Below are 14,599 nucleotides of genomic sequence, written 5' to 3'. Positions count from 1 at the left end.
CTCTCTTCTCGTGCTTTCTGTTCGTTGGTCTTTGCTTCTTCTTCTTCTTCTCGTTGTTATCTCTTTCTCTTGCTCCATTTTGCCTCCGTTTTATAGTCGCTCTGGTCCAGCTCTTTGGTTAAGCAGCAGTCGGGTGTCTGCGTGCTAATTGTTTGGAACTTGTTTGGTCCAGTTTATAATGAGAAACATGGTGAATCTGAATGGATGCAACAGGATGGAGTCACAGGTTGACGTGAGTGTGTGTGTGGGTGTGGGTGCGTGTGTTGTAGTGTGTGTATGGTATGGATGTGGAAAAAGTTCCTTCCAGATCTTAATTAAGTGGATGAATAAAAACACTGATGTTCGCACAATGTTTTGTAATAACTCTGTCACACGTATCTTAATTCATTACAACATCATTTGAAGGTTAAGTTACTGACGTAGTCACCGTGGCCACAGGTTACCCCACCTGCCACCTGCACTCTCAAACCTGAAGCTCTAAAAACTCCAGTCTGTGTCCGCGCACGACAAGGTGAACGGAAAATCTCAACATGGGGTTTATTGTCACAGACTGGCCTCAGTTGTTGTTTCCAGTACTTGTCCTTTATTTAAATCCATTTCTAGCACATTTCATTGCTCTTGGCTTTTAGAATTTCAACTACTGATACATAACATTTTACAGAGCGATGTCACTGTGCTGTGTTTGTTCAACGCAGAGGTAAAGATGCTGCTTTTGTTTTGTTAATTTTGGCTTGATACCTCTTCATTGTTTGGGACCACACTGCTGTATGAGTAAAAATCATAAGCAAAATTTCAATTTTTCCCCTTTTGTTTTTCTCATGAGAAATTAAAACCTGAGATGTTAGAGATAAGTAATAATTTTCCTTTTCTATGACACACACTGGGCTTGATCTTGATAAAAGTTTTAAAATATAGAAATGATCATGTAGCCTTGTTAATAACTCCAGATGATGTGATATGTTATGTTTTATTAACAAATATATTTATTATTAATTACTGACTGTTAGAGTGAGGAAAATGTGTTTTAACACTTCACCTACAGACTTTATTTCTGGTTGAATAAACTTTTTTTCCTGTGTGCAGAGCAAGAGACACATTGATGGACAGAGGCAGGAGCTCAACTGGGACATCTGGTGGACAGGTCCAAAATGACACTAAAGGTACAGTAGATGCTTCAAGCTGATCTGATTGTTGGGTTGTTTAATGTTTCTGTATTATTATGTCTAAGACTGTGAACAGGGTAGTCTATGATGTATGATATGATATAGAGAGAAAGTCTAATATAGAAAAAAGAAAAACATTAATGTTATAAAAAATAAAATAAAAAAAAACGATGAGACTGAAAAATGTACAAACCAAGATAAAGATAAAGAGATCAGAGATAAATCAGCCAGTATCAGCTGCTCTGATTGGCCACTTTCAGAGGTAAACCTGCACCGCCCAATGAAATCCAATACAAGAGTCCCATCAAAAAATCATGATGTTCATCAGAAAGAGGCCACTGACTATATGATATTCACAGACAAGGAAATAGACTGTGTGTCATCCTACAGAGTGACATGCGTTTGGCGTCAAAAGTCAAACTTTCTGTTGGACCTCTTCTGAAGTCAAAGTATTTACAGTATTCACAGTATTTCACCAGGTTTTACAGCTGCACAGAAGTAATGAGACATAGGGATAAGTTCAGAATTTCTTTGTCCACTGCAGGAAAAAGCCAAGAGGTCACCGGTGTAGTTATATTTCCCATGACACTTTGCTTTAAACAGCCCTCCTGCCGGCCTTGAACCTCCTCCGGTCAATCAACAGTATCACACATGATGCACTGTGCACATGCAAACATGTATATGCGCAGCAGGCCTCCCATGGGTGACCTACAGACTGACTTTGAAGGCTCCTTTGAATTTTATCTCCTGAAAGGTGCCGCCTCTAAGAGTGGACACACACACACATTTTCAAAATACCAAACTGCTGTTCCCTTGTTGTCAGGAAAACAGGTTTTTTTGTTGCTGGATTTTGTTTTACAAAGGGAAAATGAAGGTGTGTGTGTGTGTGTGTTTTGGGTGTTTTAACATAATGTGGTGTTGTTTGTGCAGAGTCAGCATTTAGCCTGAGGATCTTATCTGCATGTGTATAGAAATGAGAGTATGACAGGAAATGAATGAAATGAAGCAAAGATCGTGGGGAACAACGTGAAAACCATAGGAGCCACACTGTTTAACCCGTTTTAACCGTCGTGGAATCTGAAACAGGAGAGCTGTCTTTTATAGTCTGTTGCCCTCTTGCTTGTAAACTTCCTTCTAATCCTTTCTCTCCCTTTTCTTTCCTCCCCCTCTCGCCTTTTGCCTTTCAGCCCCTGGCAATGTGTATATGTTGAGTGCACACATGTACACACTTGCACGCATGGCCATAAACCGGAGCTACACACACCCCCTTTCAGTGAGATCACATTCACCACAGAGCAGTTGGAGCACTCTGAAACCCCCCTTTGGCATCTTCTGGTCATTCTTGAGCACAGTTGGACACATTTTTTCAGCCGTCTCACTCAGGACAGAGACATCCATCTGCAGATAGGTAGGAATTTACAGCATTGGTTTTTTTTTCAATTCAGTCCCATATGCTTATTTTCTGCACAGGAAACTACTTAGGTAACTTAAAGTACATGGTGTTCCTTTTTGTGCTGGTGCACATGGAAGGTGTGGAATTTGCTTTTCTTTGAAGGATATTTCTACATGTGTGACAGAAAAGATTCTAAGCTTTTCTGTTGTTGAAGAAGTTCTTTTTTTTTTTTCAGAACTTGTATGATACAACACCATGTACATGTACTAGGCCTGTGAATAATACAGTGCTTGATAATATAATATTACACATATATAGTTTACAGTTTACAGTTATTTTTTCTATTTTATGGTGTCATTGGGCCATCATTTGTACCTGACTTGCAGTTTTATCTTTATGTCCTTCTGCCTCATGAGAATTTTTGCAGGACACAGTGAAAGAGGAGGTGAGAGCAGGAGGTTTTTCCACACAGGGAGTTTATCTGTTGACTTCTGGTGCTGATGTAATTAAGCACTGCACACTTTTTTCTTCTTTATTGAATATGAATGAGTAACTAGTGCTATTTTAGGAAACAGCAGAGGCCAGATAATGTGGATTGTCTTTGGTGCCACACAGATGTTTAAGCAGATGTTAAAAAAAAGAGAATAACAGAAAGAAAATCTTTCATGGCTCCTTTTTGACTCGACTGCAACTGTTACCCGGGTGTGTCTGTGGAAGACGCCTGAGGGTTTTGAAACGTAGGCAACTCGTGCATTTCCTTGTGTCTTACAATAGGGATGGACACCTTAACTTTTTGGCAGTGTGCTGCCCCCTATTTGTTTGGAGCATGAAAAAGACAGGTGGGCCAATTCTTGCACTGTTTCCCCGTTCGATGAGGGCGCGGCGTGCAGGAGTGTGACCAGCCACGAAGATCTGTCGATACGCACGGATCAGGTCAGACACGCCAGGAAGGCTTGTTACTTTAGATGTTTGGGTTTTTTTTTTTATGATTAAAGTGTTGTAGAGGGGAGGGATTCAGTGTAGTAGAGTTTTAGGGTCAGAATGCAAACTTTGTCAGTTACGGAGTTTTTCGGATGTTTCTGCGCACAAAAGCGGTTTTGTAGTTGTTTACAAGCAAAACATCAGGGGAGCAGATTTCAGACTTCTTGTGCAGGTTGTTGCATAACGCCTGAGAAACCCAGTGCACTGATGTAACATTGTGTCACCGACATCCAATAATCAGTGATGGTGCATGATAATCTTCGGTCAAAATTAAGTTAAAAGGTCGGTTCACCCAAATCCGCCCAATCCGAATCCAGGTGTCGGTCCGTGTAGGTTTTAAACTGCGGTTGATGAGGTAGTCTAAAGAAACTAACGCCGGCAACTTTTTAAAAAATAAGGTAAATGAATTTCTCTTGTTTTCCGGACACTGATAAAATAGTAAATTTCATATTGCCTAAATCAGCAGCAACGTGTTTTGAGGATGATGGGCTGAGATGAAAAATCTTAGTGTGGGCATTCATCAGCAGCAGGTATCTCATTATAAAATCAAAACTGCTAATTACATTCTTATTGTTCTGCAGCTGTTTGGGTCCAAACTAGAGCAGAAATAATTATTAGAGTCACAGGTTAAAAAAAAAAAATAGAAAAACCCAAACAATTCTCTTGCATTTCAAACTAACTTATGGTGAAAATATTCCTTAATAGCAGCTGTTGCTTTTTCAGAGGATGTTTTGAAATTTTATTACATTTTCAATGTGACCTTGAAAAGGTTTGTTCCTACAAGGACATATGACTCAGTGTAACCACTACTCCCACAATATATGTCTGAGTACAGTGTTTACTGCTTATAAAAGACACTCATAAATAGCAAATGCCCTTTCACTGTGTTTAGCCCCAAAGATTTAGTTTCTCTTGACATTTAGTTGCATTAAATTCCCTGACCTCTGAAGCATGGCTGCCATGTGCTGTGATGAGGACTTTATCAGAGGCAGGATGCTGTAGCCTCCTGCATAAAGCTGCCACTAGGTGGCAGGATTCAATGGTCAGATAATGATGGACAACAGGCCGTCATTATTATAAGGCTTCCAACTGCCCTGACACTCACTCATGCATCAGTTAATTCACTCCATCACACTGTGACGGGGTGAGCGATGTGTGAATCTGACTTCAAGTTGGTGTGAGGTTTTCTCCACTGCTGTTGGCCACGTGGTATTTGCTGAGCAGAAATTCCAACTTGTATTAATCACGTCTTGGTGTCTTCAGTTTGCCTTTCTGTAAGCCTGAGCTGGACAGTTGGCCTTGAAGTAATACTGGAGGTATCAAACCACACGATGAGCCTGAAATCAACAAGGAACTGCAGCACACCCCGCCTCCTCTCCCCTGTCCTTCAAACCTGCACCCTCCCAAATGTGCTTCCCAGTTTACCACCTCTGAACTTCAGTCTGGGTCACTGCCCCTTCACCCTTGCTGCCGCTCCTCCCGCCCCTGCCCACTGTGCACACACGTGTTGCTGCCCCCTCACATGTTTATCTCCTCCCACCTCTTCCTGTACTCCCTCCCCTTTCACCAACTCACTCACATCTCCACTGTCTTTCTGTTTCTCTGTCTCTGTTGGTGGCGCTGGGATCCATAGGCGTTTGGAGGACAGGAACCGGACAGGACACGCACCCTCAACACACACAGCAGCACCACAGACATGTCGGACTCTGAGACCGCCGCTGCCCCTGCTGAGGCCCCCGTCCCTGCTGCTTGTGCCAGCATCAAGGCTGACCTGGACAAATGGTAGGTGATGGTGTGCATGGTGCAAATGATCTTTAGAAGCAAAGAACAGCTCTTCATCATCACACAAGTCAGCGAGCATCAAAAGAAGATTTGAGAATCATCTCCGAATGTTTCACGAGTTCTCCTTTGGCTTCAAGAGTCAAATTATTACGCCTGCTGAGATGCTGACCAGCCGAAGACAGCGAAGCCGTTTGTAAAAACCTGACTGTTTCAATCATTAGCGATGTGCTTGATCGTTACCTAACGAGCTCCAAAGAAAAGGAGTTCGCGTCCAAGCTTAGAGCAAAAATTGCTTAAAATTCTCCGCTGATTTAACGCCGGGTCAGGAAGGGAGGGGTTGGTGATTGAATTAGATGACAGCAGCATCCTAAAATGCGCCATGTTAAAATGGAGTCGCTTCAGTCGGATGCTGCGGTTAGCGCAGAAAACCACCAAGACGGAGTGAAGTCTTGCATGATGAAATGTCCTAGCTGGGTGCAGGGGGGAAAGGTTATGAAAACTTGGGGTACGCTATGTAGGGAAGAGTGATTTGGGGGTTAATGATGTGTGGCAGGAGGGTGATGTTTCATTATCATCCGTACGCATGGATGAAGGCAGGGAATCTGCTTGCGTCACAAGCCTCCCTTTCCCCAGAATACCTTGCGTGAGCTCGTTCCGTTTGTCCCCGCCATCTCCTTTTGCCTCTTGCTGTGTCAACGGTCAGGGACACAAGCTCAGGGATATTTTTTTTTTTTGCATGTATCCACAACAACATGGATGCCAGCTCTGTGTGTTTGTGTGTGTATGTGTGTGTGTGTGTGCAGTTCAGTGAAAAGTGCAATAGCATAACACATTGGTGTATGTCTTCTTGGCTTCTACAGCCTGTCGGGCCTTGATAAGGTGTTGGTGGGTGTGTGAAACCTTTAGATAAGATAGCAGGTTGAGGTGGAGGAGGAAGGGCTTGGGCAGGGCATGATGTAGATACTTGGCTAATCATGTGTAAATGTTTTACTAGTTTCAGCTTTGTCCCCCCTTTTCACTTTTGTGGGGATTGTTTTAAGATTCTTTTTAAATTCATAGATCTGACAGTCAGTTTGACAAAAGAATTCTTTGACAGTTCTATTTTTTAGGTTTTATGAATGAAAACCGGGCGGCACGGTGGTTAGCACTGTCTCCTCACACAGCAAGAGGGCTCCAGGTTCGAACCCCGGTCTGGTCTGTGCAGAGTTTGCATGTTCTCCCTGTGCCTGCGTGGGTTCTCTCCGGGTACTCCGGCTTCCTCCCACAATCCCAAAAACATGCACAGGTTAGGTTAATTGGCTACTCTAAATTTCCTGTAGGTGTGAGTGTGTGCGTGTGTGGTTGTCTGTCTTTGTGTGTCGGCCCTGCGATTGACTGGTGACCAGTCCAGGGTGTACCCCACCTCTCACCCATAGTCAGCTGGGATAGGCTCCAGCTCCCCCGCGACCCTGACGGCTTCAGCGGTATAGAAAATGAATGGATGGATGGATGTAATACAAACCATCCAACACTGATAAATAACTTGCTATTTATTGCTATTGCTATTTATTACTTTAAAGTAAAGCTATACTGAGAACTCTGGCCAAGGTCGACACTATATAGGGTGTTTTACAGCCGCACCACAATAGGTTTATGAGGATATGTTCTGTCACTCATGTAACATATCACGGTTTCAGGTGATTACTGTATGTGGGCTGTTACATGCAGCTGATGTGAGCAGAACATGAACCCATGACATTGAATAGTTGAAAGTCACATGGCACAGTACATGTTAAGCTGTAGGCAACTGTTAAGATGAGGGCCACACTGGCCCCTCACAGAATACAAAATACATGTCCTTTGACTTTTGTCCTTTACACCGTCACATTATTAACAAGAAATACATTTTGCACAAGCACTATTTAGTGTTAACCAAGCATGACTGAGGTCCATTGAAATACACTTTACCTCACGTTAAAACATCTATAATCAATGTTTTTATTGTGGATTTTTTTTATTTTTGGCTGAAGCAGGCAGTTGTTTTCAGAAACAAAAAAACGACCTTACTCAGCACAAATCAGCAGACAGACACAGTTAGAGACCAGCAAGTTAACATAGTGGAGCATTTAGAAGCTGAAGATTGGATTTAGATTTGTCAGGTGGCCAGAAACACAACGTCAAATGAAGGATAATGTTGCTCTGGAACTGCTGAATGTGTAAACAAGAAACTGTTAACTAACAAGTTTGCCATATCAGCTGTGAAGGTGAGATATGTACAAGCGCATGCATGACTTATTTCCGCTGCCCTCAAGGAGCCAAAATAAAAAAAACAAAAAAAAACAAAACTCAGTTACAGCAGGTTTAAAGAGCCACTTCGATAGCTAGATGACCAAGGTAGCCTGCTAAACACACACATGAACTCAGGAGGCATAACATGATGCCATTTGAGGCAGTCTACCAGGTTTCTCACGGCTCCCCCTGCAGGCTCAAAAGGCTTTATGCAACTACTTTTTAACATGCAGTAGAACTCCCCGACACCTAAGCAGGTGTTGATGTGTATCAGTGTGATCAATACTAAAGTAGTAATAATCCTTCTCTTCTATAATTAGGTTTGCTTAAGGGAAAGGGTTCAAATTTCAAATGCTCAGCTCCCCCACAGACTCCTGTCCCACGCTCTGCATGTGGCCGTTTTTGTGACGAAGGCTCCTCCATATTACCACATCCTGATTCGAAGTGTAGCGGCAATCAGAAAACACTGCTGGCCTGTCTGCACCTTTCAGTTCATTCCAACCAATCCACCCGTCACGCCAACTGTACATTCAAAATGGCTGACTCCGTGTAATGAATACGAGAAACGCTGTGTATTTATAGCCTGCTTTTAAAAGTCATGGATAGAGGTGTGTGCAAGTGAGACTGAATGTGGGGGAGATACCGTGACATGTTCACTGTCATAGATCACGTTACTGCTCCACCTGACACCTGCTTCTTTTAACCAAGTCAGCCAGGGAAGCAACAGCCTCGCTCTTACATTCAGCCAGAGACTTATGGCGGCGGCCATGTTGGCTTTAGACCCTCATGTTGTGGAGATAAGCATCTCTGTGTGTTTGCTTAAAGTCAGATGTGATTACTTCCCTGTAGTTTCAGGACAGGCTTTTTATGTGGTTTAATGACAAAATTCATTTTTATTACAGTTTTCCTTTAAAAGAGTTGCAGTAGCTTTGACCTTGTCAAGGTCACACTAGCACCGTTACAGAGGTGAAGTATGAACAACAGGCTATACGCATGTGTAAGACAGTAAAGCATGTACATGTATACACACAGGACAGTGGACATATAGCACAGTGCAGCATGTGACTTATTGAAGTGTTAGTTCCTAGTTAATATCCTGTACTGTGGGCTGCAGACTTCTATAGCTGAGGTGCTGGTTTTTGTTAAGCCCCTGTGTACTCTGAATGTCCAGGCTCTTTCATGAAAGTTGCCCCCTTCCTTTGCTCTCCACACACACACACACACACACACACACACACACACACACACGCACGCACACACACACACACCCTCTCTGTGTCTGTTACTGATTGCCTACAGTTGTATGTACAGACATGCTCGTACATTCTTGCCAGTGGAAACTGTTGGTTTTCATTACGGAATTCGGTGACTCTGCAGAAGTCAGTAATCTGAGTGCCACGCTGGTGTGTCAGGATGGGACCAGCCCCCCCCCCTACCCCTTAACCACCCCCGTGCTGCACCATCTCTCATGAATCCATGTCAGTCTGCTTAATACTTATTAATTCTTTTATCCTCTTCACATTACAGTAAGTAGGTAGATCTTCATCCCACTCACGAGTTAAATTGGTTATGATTTAACGGGTCACAAACCAAAGAGGCTGGGCGACACTAACTCAAGGCTCCCAGGGATATTTTACTGATTCTTGTGTACAAAGGAAAATGGCACACTCAGCCTTAATCATGTGATCGCTTGACTAATGATCGCTTGACCACTGCATCATCTTTTACTGCTGCACCTGCTCAGTGATCTATTATGCATGTTTGTCCCAAGAGGATTGACTACAGCTAACTCAGCCTAAATAATTCAGCCTTCATTTCCTCATGGCGTCCGAGGCCGGAGGATGACGGCGCTCTTCCGGCGAACCTGAGCGGCGAATTGGACATGCTGACATCACTGAATCAGGATGTAACTAGTGCTTGACGGCCTGAGGATGGTTTATTTTACGAATCATGCTTACAAGTCATGCTAGTGTTTAACTGGTTACAAACCAGAATTCACTGGACAAGTGAATATTTTACACCATAAACTGAATATTAGAACCTGTGTTTAATGTTTCTGAAATCTTTGTATTAATTCACGTAAAAAGAGTTAAGAGGACACCTGCCAGTGGTTGCTGTGACAACCACTTTGCCGCTTTGCCCCCTGACCCTGTAATGTGACCTGGCTCGGATTTTCTCTCGGGATCTATTGGTCCTTTCCCTTCGCTGCCTGTGCATGCGACCACCCTGCACTGATGCTTTCTCTAATCCCCCTGTTTGCATGTGATGCACAAGTATAGATACAAATCAGGACTGTGTAGACTTAAAAAAATGTTGAAGCAGATGGGCCAGAATCTGTAGTATAGTCAGTTAATGAAGGTTAATCACATTGCATTTAAAATAAAGGGCTTTTATTTTGACAGTGAGGTCAGTCAGGTCCCTCCATCCACCTCAGATCAGATCCGTCAGTTTCTCTTTGGGTTGAGGTTGAGTATATATATAAGTGCGTATGGTGTCGTGGACTGATGGGGCAGCAGCAGGATTATCTGACAGCACACCCTCAGGGGTTAGACACCATCATCAGTGCAGTGCAGCAAACAGAAGCACTCATTGACTCATGTCCAAGAACATGTACGCTCCGACCTGCCACTGGAAATGCATGCTTGCTATGACACAAACTCAGTGGCTCCTGTTTCGTCACACACCCTCACGATGCAAACACACACACACACACACACTCTCTCTCTCTCTCTCTCTCCGCCCCAACCCTCCTGGCAAAGTAAAGCGCTGAGTGATAATCTGCGGCAGCCAGCTGTGTGTTACATCACTAATAGGCACCCGGCCACAATACAAAGAGATAAATCAGCAGAGATGGATTTGTGTAGCTTCGCTTGTATATTAAAATGGTTTTGACACTGTGATGTGATGGTGCTGGTTTCCATGCTTCTTAGATTTACAGAACAGGCTTTATTCCGCTCTGTGTGTTTCAGTGATCACACATGACTGAAAATGAAACTGATTGTTGTATATTTTGGTGACAGTTTGCCTTAATTTTAGCCAGCTGCAAAATGTCAAACTATTCCTTTTAAAGGTTTAATCCTTAAAGGACACATGTGAAAAGAGCTACATTAGCAGCTATGAGCATAACACACCTGAATCTATGACCGATTTGCTGTTTGCACTGAAGAAGAAGAAGAAGAAGAAGAATGCATGAAATAAAGAAAGATCATAGATCAGAACCATATCTGTGGTTCTGCTGTGTCGCACTTGCCCTTGTTCTGTTTTTTTTTTTTTATACTGTCCTTTGTGAGTCTGACAGTGATATAGGAGTCCAGTGCTGAAGTATTCTTTTAAGATTTCAGCCCTGGCTTGTCATTTTTGGTGCCATTTTGATGAATGACCATGGTCATTGCGTTTCCTGTGACTGCTTCACAATAAAGCCGCACAGTTTCATCAGTTGAACTTTTAATTGAACGTTGTGAAGCAGCAGCAGTTGGAAATGGCATTGATTGCAGCTGTAGGAGAGTGAATAGTAAACAGTTATGCTTATACCAAATGAGATAAAATTACAAGCAGTAACTCTGGATTACATGCATTCATTATTCTCTCTGAATCCCTCATGCGCTGGTATGCAGTGCCAAAGACCAAAGGAAAACCCATCTCTATAATCACTCCTATCCTTTAAATTCATATTTCTAAACATAAATATTTCCGAACCTTTAATTGTGATGGATGGTGTTTTAGGACTGTCCTTTGTGAGGACTGCTGTCCTGCTCTTCAATGGGTCGGTGAGGGATTGGAGGAAAAGCACAGGGTCATTAAGTGGTAGGAGGAGCCGGGGGATGGTTTCACATTCATGTAACATGAAACTCCTCCTCCCATGGACTCAGCCTCTTACCTCCATGTCTTGTCATCTCTGAATTATCACGCAACCTCCCTCCCTCTCTGGTGTCCTATCAAACAGATGGGTTCATCCACATGGCTTTTCTGTATCCCTGCCTCCTCCCCTCACCCCTCTATTGTCTCTGCCTCTTTTCTCCCCCTCCCTCGCTCTCTCTCTCGCTCCATCACCCTAATGCACTGTGGCAGCCTCAGCTGCCTGAATTCTCTCTTTCCCGCTTTCACTTTCATCCCCTATTGTCTCATCCTTTATTCTTTCTTTCTTGTTTTTTCATGTCTGCAGTGATGTTACATTTTCTTGTCTCTGCCATTAAATTAAAATCACTTAGCACATGAAACAAGCATCACCGATCGGTTGCCTATTCCAAGTCACATGCCATCCCTGAAAGAGGGTGATATTGCAATGCAACAGCTCTTTGTGGAATGAAAAGTTAAGGTGTTGAAACGTGGATGATCATGACTGCAGTCTGTCTCACTGCCACTCATATTTCTTCCAGTGTGGCAGAGAAGGGAGCCGAGGGCTGCAAAGATCTGATGGAGGCCTTTGCTGCTTGTGTGAAGAGTGCAGCTGAGGGGACATCATGAGGGGCTGCCCACCCCCCAACCTCAAATGTAAGGATGCCAACAGTTGCTTGCAACTTACTTTCAAATTTGGCGTTTTTCACAGGGCTCTGTCATGTCTGACTGGGATGCTTGAATAGGACAGAGCCATTGTTACAGCAACAACAAGTCAAAGTGTCTGCTGTGAAAAAAGCCTGTTCTTAAAGGGTTGATACTCCCAGGTTACAAGCAAACACACTAATAAATAAATAATAAACAAATCTGACACCCATAGTAATATCTAGAAATGTGGATGGTTGTGGTTTCATTTGTCTGGTTTTTGAGATGTTTGTTAGAAAGTAGTTCAAAGTCTGTGGATTATCCAGAGTAGAAGAATTTCTAGATCCACGTTTTTCAAAAACTAGTGTAAGGTGCATGGCGCTATAACCAAATAGTCAAGTACCTGTACGTGTCAGATATTTTTTTTTTTATCATGAAGTTTATTTCCTGTAGTTCCAGTACAGTTCTTATTTAGACCTGTGATCTCACCAGTGTTTCCTCTTCTCCAGGTCCACTGCACTGAGTCCTCCCAAGTTCCCAGCATTCCCTTCTGCACAACGGCACTGGAATGAATGATGACAACGACGGTGATGATGATGATGATGATGGCGTGACAAACATTGTGTTGATTTGGGCTGAGTTTGGGATCTGGCAGCAGAAACCACAGTTTCCCCCCCTCCTCCCCTCCTCCCCCTCCTCCCTCCCTCCCCGTCCTTCCCCATGTTTTAGGCTTATCTGGTACCCTCAGTCTTACCTCCATTCCCCCTTCTCTCTCTCTATGACTGACATACAGTACATCGACTTGTAGACAGTTCCAGAGAGCCGATGGGCTGTGATGTAAATTGTCGACTTGAGATGAATACTTATAAATGGAAATAAAAGTATCAAATAATTGGTATAAAAACAAATTGTGATATTTTTTTTGGCCTCGTTTGTTTGTTTGTTCCACCATGTCAGGGGGGTTGGACGTCTGCTTTCCTGTAATACGGATGTTTGTTGAAGCTTGAACGTTGTCATATTTTCACCTTTCATGTCTGAACCATTTCAGCATTAGCTTGCTAACTGCAGTGTGCAGTTCAGTGGATGTGAATGCTTTTTCATTTTGATGCATCGTTTCTATTAGTTTTTTTTTTTTTTTTTTAGTAGTAATTAGTTGTAATTCGCATTTCAGCACTGGTCAACATATCTCAACACTTAAGTGTAAATGTTACAGTCAGGTTGTGTATGTACAGTAGTATTCAGTATAAATAACCATCACGTTCCCAGATTTCCTTAAACTTTTCCACATGCAGACAGAGCCCAGTGAATGTTGGAAATCTGTGCAGTGACAGAACCACTGCTGAACAGTATTCAGCTACACCAAGTAAGAGGTGAGTGAGTGAGTGAGTGAGTGATCCAGAGGGAAGCCAGTCTGGCCACACACTCACAGACAGACATCAATACTGTCAGCTGTCTGTTTGCCCGTCCTAATCCAGCCCCAGGGGGTAAATTCGGACTCTTTTTGGTGTCACACCCACACATACCCAGATTAGTTTCCCCTGTGCTTTCACTCAGAGCCTCGCTCTCATAGGTGTGGATTTAAAACCTGTATGTAAAAATCATGCATAAATGTGTATATAGTGTGAAAAAAAAGTCTTAAATATATTTGAGCATTAAGTGTTAATGATTGAAACACATTATATCACTGACATAATGTATTAAATGTCGAAGCTTAATCAGTAAAATATAAAACTGCCATATCAAAAAAAAACTTTAAAAAAACTGCTACTGAATAGTTTTACTATAAAGTCCTCTCATTTTTAAATAACCGATAGTGAACACAAGAGGGAGCCTCTCCTACACCACTCACTCTGTCTTTTTTTATTGTCACGTTACACACTTTTGTTTTTTGTACCTGCACTGAACAAAATGTCACCACTGTGATGCATCCCATAGCACAGTCCAGGTGGGCACATGTGATGTAACTCATGTGTGTACATAGCATGTGTGAGACTGTGTACACATGTGTGATACAGTTCCAGGAATGTTCCCTTGGTATCAACATGTGAAAGAACAAACCATGTCCAACATGCCAACACACACACACGACCTGCACAGCTTTGAGTTTGACATCAGATATACCATGTCCAGCCACTTCAGAGTTCCGTCCACATAAATGTCTGAGGGACATTCCACTCAGGGGAGGAGGAGATGCAGTATTTCTGTCTGACTCTGAAGAGAAGAGCCCAAAAGGCGAAGGGGTGAGGGGACGTACAGCGGTGTGTGTTTGTCCATGTATGTGTAGGTAGACCCAAGAGTTGGGTGGAAGCTGTTACACAAATAAAATCTGTAATAAAAGCCACAATACATGGAACATTAAATCAAATCATCATAGGGCAAATTCCCGAACAAGCACAGGACTTCAATATATTATCATGAAGCAGAAATCTTATCTAAAATATCAAAAATCAACAATAAACATTATTTCAGGGTTTGTTTTTATTACAACAATGCAGCTCAGACAAAACAGATAAACACATCTAGAGAATAAATC

The 14,599-nt window shown here is 42.7% G+C and overlaps 1 long non-coding RNA gene across 1 annotated transcript; it reads left to right on the top strand.

Moving 5' to 3' along the window:
• The first annotated feature begins 5,102 nt into the window (after positions 1–5,102).
• On the top strand, positions 5,103–12,970 carry LOC121198670. The gene is made up of 3 exons (XR_005896356.1): positions 5,103–5,319; positions 11,964–12,078; positions 12,576–12,970. It is a non-coding gene; the product is annotated as an uncharacterized LOC121198670 (long non-coding RNA).
• Positions 12,971–14,599: the final 1,629 nt, after the last annotated feature.

This window comes from Toxotes jaculatrix, chromosome 18, assembly GCF_017976425.1.
Source record: "Toxotes jaculatrix isolate fToxJac2 chromosome 18, fToxJac2.pri, whole genome shotgun sequence".
Taxonomy (NCBI): domain Eukaryota; kingdom Metazoa; phylum Chordata; class Actinopteri; family Toxotidae; genus Toxotes; species Toxotes jaculatrix.
The sequence above is the reverse complement of the archived record's forward strand: the minus strand, read 5'-3'. Positions and strand labels throughout refer to the sequence as shown.